This window comes from Vicia villosa, linkage group LG2 (genome assembly GCF_029867415.1).
Source record: "Vicia villosa cultivar HV-30 ecotype Madison, WI linkage group LG2, Vvil1.0, whole genome shotgun sequence".
NCBI classification, from domain to species: domain Eukaryota; kingdom Viridiplantae; phylum Streptophyta; class Magnoliopsida; order Fabales; family Fabaceae; genus Vicia; species Vicia villosa.
This window is the reverse complement of record NC_081181.1, coordinates 51,570,201-51,578,499: the sequence shown is the minus strand read 5'-3', so window position 1 is coordinate 51,578,499 and position 8,299 is coordinate 51,570,201.

The window sequence follows — 8,299 nt, the reverse complement described above, 5'->3', positions numbered from 1 at the left end:
CATGGTCTCAGAGACAACATTGATGCGAGATGCAATAGGGTCATTTGTTGCATGGCCCTCGGAGCTCATTATCATTGGTGATGAGGTATATTGAAAACCATTATGAATCATTTAGTTTTCGAATTTCAATTCTGCACCGTTACGTTAATTATTTTTTACATTTTAATTTTAGACTGCTCCTACAAAACCCGCAATTAAGGGCAAAGGGATTTTACAGGAGGAGGAGTCTGTTGCATCACTAAAAGAGGTACATTTAAGGTGTTAATATATAATTTGAATCTAAAACTGCATGATTTTATATTTTATCGATCGTTATATGATTTTTAGGCATCTGCTCAGGGGTCACAACAAGTGACACAGCAAGTTCTAAGAAGTGAGTAAAACGAAATCTCATCATGACAAGAAACGCCTATTTCTCTTGTTTTCGAAACAGGCATTTATTGGGGGCAATTTGTTACCTGAAGATTTCGTTTAGAAAGAATATCCTTTGAAGAGTTAGAATTCGAAGGAAGATGGTTACTGATGACCATTTCTGCATTTAAAAAATGGCTACTGATGGCCATGTTTCGAGAATGATTGTTTAAGTTGAAATGAAGATAGTTAAGAATGGAGCTAGTTCGAAAAGAATCATCTCTAAGACTTAAACGTTTTTTTCGAAATACGTAAAGTACTGAAGCTTGACGTGTTTTTGTGGCATTCTCGGTTCTGATCACGTTGCCACGCGTCGGAAGAGGATTCAGGCGGGAGGATTTGAATTTTGAAGTAATTTGTGTAACTGCACAAGGACAGATGGCATCCCAGGGATTCTCGTGGGTAACATGGCATCAGATTAGTGTAGGACCGTTAGGGTCGAAATTAGTATAAATAAGGGTCTTAATGTTAGGATTCCGGGTGTTCATTTTGTACAAATCACTCACAAACCACTCAAGTATCAAGCGTTTAGAGAACGAGTTCGCTGAGAAATGTACGTATGACACCAACACCAGTTTAATACATTTGTATCTTTCTTTATTCAAGTATCTTTTCATTATTACTGCTTTCGTTTACTTTCTGTTATTTACGTTCCTGCACTTCTTTTATTTCGTCTAACTTTCATTTCGAAGCACTTTATATTTATGCATTTAACATTCTTGCACGTTACGTTCTTGCACATTACATTCTTGCACTTTACATTTCTACAGTTTATGCGCTTTATTTATATTTCTTTTGTCGAAAGACATACTTACGTGTATAACAAGTGTTGTTTTTAAGTAAACATTCACATGATCATATCATAAACAAGTTTTCTCGAAGCCAGAACAAACAAGCATGAATCAAATCATATCGAGAGACAATTGTTTGACTATGTCCTAGGATCAATCTAGTCGATCTTGCGAGTAACCAAAGTATATTTTATAGTTTGGAGGACTAGCGGTTGTTTACCGGAAATCACCATAAACACCATGACATCTTTGAATCATTAAAGATGACTCACGAAGGAAATGCCCAAGTCAAAGAGACAAAAGCTCTTGCTTTAATCCAAAAGTATGAAGCCTTAAAGATGGAGGATGAGGAAAACATTGAAACAATGTTATCAAGATTTCAAACTCTAACTGCTGGATTAAGAGTGCTTGACAAGGGATATACAAAGGCTGATCACGTCAAGAAGATCATCAGAAGCTTGCCCATAAGATGGGGTCCAATGGTGATTGCATTCAAGATTGCAAAGAATCTGAATGAAGTATCTTTGGAAGAGTTGATCAGTGCTTTGAGGAGTCATGAAATAGAGCTGGACGCTAATGAATCTCAAAAGAAAGGTAAGTCTATTGCTTTAAAATCTTTGAATAAAAAATGCACTAACGCTTTTCAGGCGGAAGAAGAAGATTCTGAAGAATCAGAATCAGAAGAAGAAGAAGATGAAATGTCCATGATCTCCAAAAGGGTAAACCAACTTTGGAAGAGTAAGCAAAGGAAGTTCAAGAACTTTAGAAGTTCTAAAAATCCTGAAAGAGGAGAATCTTCTAGAATCAGAAGATCTGACAAAAAGAAGGTCACGTGCTTTGAGTGCAAGGAGCCAGGACATTACAAGAGTGAGTGTCCAAAGCTTAAGAGGGAGAAACCCAAAAAGAAGTTCCAGAAGAAGAAAGGTCTTATGGAAACTTGGGATGATTCAGATTCATCAGAATCAGAATCAGACTCTGAAGATGAGCAAGCCAACATAGCGCTGATGGCTACTGTGGATGCTGAATCAGAATCTACATCAGAATCAGACTCTGACTCTGAAGAGGTATTTTCCGAACTATCTAGAGATGAGCTAGCTTTCAGTTTAGCTGAAATTCTTGAAATCATGGCTAAGCTTAGTATCAAATACAAAAAGCTGAAAAAGCTCTTTGTATCTAAAACTAGGAAGCTTGAATTAGAAAATTCTGAACTCAAAGAATTTTTTTTTTAAAACTATCCAAAGATGCTGAGTCATCTTCTGGTTCAGAAAAATCTATTCCAAGCTTGAACAATATTCTTAAAGAATATGACTTAAGTTTTAGGAAGTTCTTATCTAGAGGTATTGGAAGAAGTCAACTTGCCTCTATGATATATGCTGTTAGTGGAAACAAGAGAGTTGGCATAGGTTATGAGGGTGAAACCCCATACAAACTTGAACCTGTAGATAATATGAAAATCACATACAAGCCATTGTATGATCAGTTCAAGTATGGCCACTCCCATGATATTAGGCTCACCTCACATGCTAAAAGCTTTCACATTACACACACAAAGAAGCATGTGACACAAAATAGAAAATATCATGTTGCTCAACCTAAGGAATATCATGTTGTACCTCCTGTTAATTATCATGCTAAACCTAAGTTCAATCAGAACTTAAGAAAAACTAACACGAAAGGACCCAAGAAAATGTGGGTACCGAAGGAGAAGATAATTTCTGTTGCAGATATCCTTGGCAGCAAAGAAGACAAAGCAAAACATGTCATGGTACCTGGACTCTGGGTGCTCGCGGCACATGACGGGAAAAAGGTCTATGTTCCAAGACCTGGTGCTTAAGTCCGCTGGTGAAGTCAAGTTTGGAGGAGATCAGAAGGGCAAGATTATTGGCTCAGGAACCATAAGTATTGGTAACTCTCCTTCCATAACTAATGTACTTCTTGTAGATGGATTAGCTCATAACTTATTGTCCATAAGTCAATTAAGTGACAATGGTTATGACACAATCTTCAATCAAAAGTCTTGCAAAGCTGTAAGTCAGAAGGATGGCTCAATCCTATTTACAGGCAAGAGAAAGAACAACATTTACAAGATTGATCTTCAAGATCTTAAGAATCAGAAGGTAACTTGTCTTATGTCTGTGTTGAAAGTATTTTGGGTAAATATTTTCTAATATATCGCATCCACAGAGACTGAGTTAATATTGCTGCTATTCCATAGTCGAATTATAATGAGTTAGTGAAAAGTATTGGTTTTGATTGTTTAATCTCAAATTGCAAATAACAGAATAATAATTGAATGATAAAAAGCTTAAAGACGAATAACAATGGTGAATGAATATGTTGAGTTTTAGGGTTCATCAACCTATTCATATGTAACAATCAATTAATCCACAAGTGAACATTATCTAAGTTATTATCTTCATTCATCCTCAAAACTGATATTATGTCTAATGATCAATCTAGAGCCACCTCTACCGGTATGATATTCGATCTCTTAGAATAACTATAAAGATAAAGGGAATTAACCGCAATGATTTATGAAAACTTCTTCAAAATCTCATCTCTGAGTATTAATCAACAAGTCAATGTAAAAACCTAGGGCAAAAGTATAAACCATATCTCACGATTGATAGTTTAACAATGATATAAAATAAAAGCAAGGTTTTTCATTGATAATAAAGCTTAAACAATTGTTCACAGGAATTAATCAAAGTAATTGCATCTTCATAGGTTAACTACTACCTTAAACTCAACACAATGGGGTTTAGCTCTCCATAGATATGAAGAACACACAAAGTTTCATGGATGGATTCATCTTCATCAAGGGAATGTCTTCAATTGATGTTGAATTCTCCGTCGGATGTTGTTTTATGCTCTGGAATAGGATTGCTCTCTGAATTTCGTTCACCAAAGATCTCCCTCTTATGAGGATTAGGGCTTCTATTTATAACAATTTATCCTTGTAACGCAGCCACCGCGCCTCGGCACGTATTGGCGCGGCGCGAACCCAAGTCAGAGGGTATGGCGCGTCTCGCCCCTTAATGTCGCGGCTCGGCCTTTGCTTCATCCCACTTCTTTGTGATTTCTCTTCTCCAGAGTCTCTACGCCTGCGTGTTTCTTCATCTTTACTTCTCAACTTCAATATCTGCACAAATAACACCCAAAGTGACACAAGTTGTTCTATAATTAGTATCGAACCTCTGAAGTTCAATTCTAACCATAAAATCCTCAAAACTCATAAGATCTACTCAACTTTAGCTCAAAATGCAGTTAATTTGACTCATGAAAATACAACTAATTCACTCCTAATAGTCTGTTAGCGAAGAGCAATGGGTCTGGCACAGAAGATTAGGCCATGCTAGTTTGAGAAAGATTTCTCAGATTAACAAACTAAATCTGGTCAGAGGACTCCCTAATCTGAAATATAAATCAGATGCTCTTTGCGAAGCATGTCAGAAAGGGAAGTTTTCTAAACCTGCATTCAAGTATAAAAATGTTGTTTCTTCCTCTAGGCCGCTAGAACTTCCGCACATTGATCTGTTTGGCCTAGTCAAAACAACATCTGTCAGAGGGAAGAAATATGGATTAGTCATCGTAGATGATTATAGCAGATGGACATGGGTAAAGTTCTTGAAACACAAGGATGAGTCTCATACAGTATTCTTTGACTTCTGCACTCAGATCCAATCTGAGAAAGAGTGTAAAATCATAAAGGTCAGAAGTGATCATGGTGGCGAATTTGAGAACAGATTCTTTGAGATTTATTTCAAAAAAAATGGTATTGCCCATGATTTCTCTTGCCCTAGAACTCCACAGCAAAATGGAGTTGTAGAGCGAAAGAATAGGACTCTACAAGAAATGGCCAGAACCATGATCAACGAGACCAATATGGCTAAGCATTTCTGGGCAGAAGCAATAAATACTGCATGTTATATTCAGAATAGAATCTCCATAAGACCTATTCTTAATAAGACTCCTTATGAATTGTGGAAGACCTATTCTGAACACTAAAGATCATCTGAGTAAGTTTGATTCTAAGGCACAGAAGTGTTTCCTTCTTGGATATTCTGAACGCTTAAAAGGCTACAGAGTATACAATACTGAAACATTGATTGTTGAAGAATCAATCAATATCAGATTTGATGATAAGCTTGGTCTTGAAAAGCCAAAGCAGTTTGAGAATTTTGCAGATGTTGAAGTCTCTAACTCAGAAGCTGAAGAACCCAGAAGCAAAGTGTCAGAAGATCAAGTTGCTGCTTCATTAGAAAATCTCAGAATTTTTGAAGAGCCAACTATCAGAAGATCTTCTAGACTCACTTCTGCTCACTCAGAAGATGTTATCCTTGGGAAGAAAGAAGATCCTATCAGAACCAGATCATTCCTTAAGAACAATGCAGAATGTCAATTTGGTCTAGTATCTCTTATCGAGCCAACTTCTGTTGATCAAGCTCTGGAGGATGCTGACTGGATAATTGCCATGCAAGAAGAACTCAATCAGTTTACAAGGAATGACGTATGGGATCTTGTTCCTAGACCAAAAGGATTCAACATCATTGGAACCAAGTGGGTCTTCAGAAACAAGCTAAGCGAAAAAGGAGAAGTTATAAGAAACAAAGCCAGAATGGTTGCTCAGGGCTATAGTCAGCAAGAAGGCATAGACTATACAGAAACCTTTGCACCAGTGGCCAGGTTAGAATCTATTCGCTTGTTAATTTCTTTTGCCACTCAACATAACATCACTCTATATCAGATGGATGTTAAGAGTGCCTTCTTAAATGGTTATATAGATGAGGAAGTATATGTCCACCAACCTCCTGGTTTTGAAGACTCTAAGTCTCCAGAACATGTTTTCAAATTGAAGAAATCATTATATGGCCTGAAGCAAGCTCCTAGAGCTTGGTATGAAAGATTAAGTGCTTTCCTTCTGGATAATGGTTTCACTAGAGGACAAGTGGATACTATTCTCTTTTGTAAAACCTTTAAAAAGGATATTTTAATTTGCCAAATTTATGTTGATGATATTATCTTTGGAACCTCTAATGCTACACTTGGAAAGGAGTTTGCTAAGTCTATGCAGGCTGAGTTTGAAATGAGCATGATGGGAGAACTCAAGTACTTCCATGGGATCCAGATCAATCAAACTTCTGATGGAACATATGTTCATCAAACCAAGTATGTGAAAGAACTTCTGAAGAAGTTTAATCTTTCAGAAAGAAAAGAAGCAAAAACTCCTATGCATCCAACGTGTGTCCTAGATAAGGATGAGGTAAGTAAGAAGGTAGATCAGAAGCTCTAAAGAGGTATGATTGGATCTCTTATATATCTTACTACTTCTAGACCTGGTATTTTATTTAGTGTTTGTCTGTGTGCAAGATTCCAATCAGATCCTAGAGAATCTCACTTAACAGCTGTTAAGAGAATTCTGAGGTATCTGAAAGGTACTACTAATGTTGGTTTAGTCTACAAAAGATCTGAAGAATACAACTTAGTAGGATTCTGTGATGCTGATTACGCTGGAGATAGAATTGAAAGGAAAAGTACTTCTGGAAGTTGTCAATTTCTTGGAAGTCACCTGATCTCCTGGTACAGCAAGAAGCAAGCTACCATTTCCCTCTCTACAACAGAAGCAGAATATGTTGCTGCTGCTGGATGTAGTATACAGATGCTCTGGATGAAGAGTCAGTTAGAAGATTATCAGATATATGAGAGTAACATTCCCATCTTCTGTGATAATACTTCTGCTATATGTTTATCTAAGAATCCAATCTTACATTCCAAAGCTAAACATATTGAGATTAAACATCATTTCATTAGGGACTATGTCCAAAGGGTGTTCTATCTTTAAACTTTGTTGATACAGACCATCAATGGGCTGATATCTTTACAAAACCCTTTGCCGAAGATAGGTTTAAGTTCATTCTGAAGAATCTCAGTATGGATTTATGCCCAGAATGAGAAGATGAGAAGTTTTGATATATGGACTAGATTTGAAATGATAATTTTTTTAAGAAGTTCTGATGGTTAGTCAGTTAGATATTATGATTCTGTTATTACTAACGTTTCATATGTCTAAGTTGATTCAGAATCTCTTTTAAAGCAAAACAGCTGTCACTAGCTTTTCCAGAAGATGAACATGTGTTCACTCTAAAGAGACAAGCATGCGTGCAGTTGATGAGACGTCGCCCTAGGTAACTGTGCAAATCATTTCAAATATCACGTTTTTCCCTAACATCACTCAACATTAAATGCATTGATTTTCTGTAATCATGTTCATTCAGAAAATATTGCATTTCATTTCAAATCCGTGTCTATTTAAACCGCCATCTCATATCATTCTCTCTTTTACGCACTCATTCTCTCCATTGTGTATGCATTTCTGCAATCTTTTTGCCCTATTCTCTTACCCTAAAAAGATAACCAAGAATCTCAGCAAAGTGTCAATGGCTGCCTCTTCATCTCAAATTGCTGGTTCTTCGTCTCAACAATAACAACAACAAGAACAGGAACAAGAACTCATTCCAATGATCACTTGCTCCATTCCTCGGGATCAGTTGGAGGTTATATGTGAACTGATAGTGGATGTTGATAATCTGGAAGAACATCAAATCCATATCAAAGACAACCTGGTTTTTCAGAATTGGTCGTCTTTGTTTCTTGAATTTTGTGGACCAGTATATCCAGACCTTGTGAAGGATCTGAAGGACATATACAAAGTATGGACAAAGATCCTGCTAGGTTGTTTTTACCACAGGAAATCAACCAGTTCTTCTGATTTCGTCAACAGCAATCAACAATACATCATGTATTTCCTGGGTACGAATAAGAAGGTTGATGTTACCTACATCATTTTCAATCACTTGTGGAATGCTGTAAAGGACTCTCGAGATGAGAGCAAACCAAAGAAGAAAGGAATTGTTATTCCTTTTGGAAGGATTATTACCAATCTTCTGGTTCAAACCAAGATGGTTGAAGAGTTAGAAAATGCTGGAATAGTCAAGGATCCATATACAATCAATGGGAGTGTCTTGAATGCTACTTCTTTGAAGAAAATGGGTCTTATTCAAGCTATTGGTACTTCTCCTAAACCAGATCCAAATGTT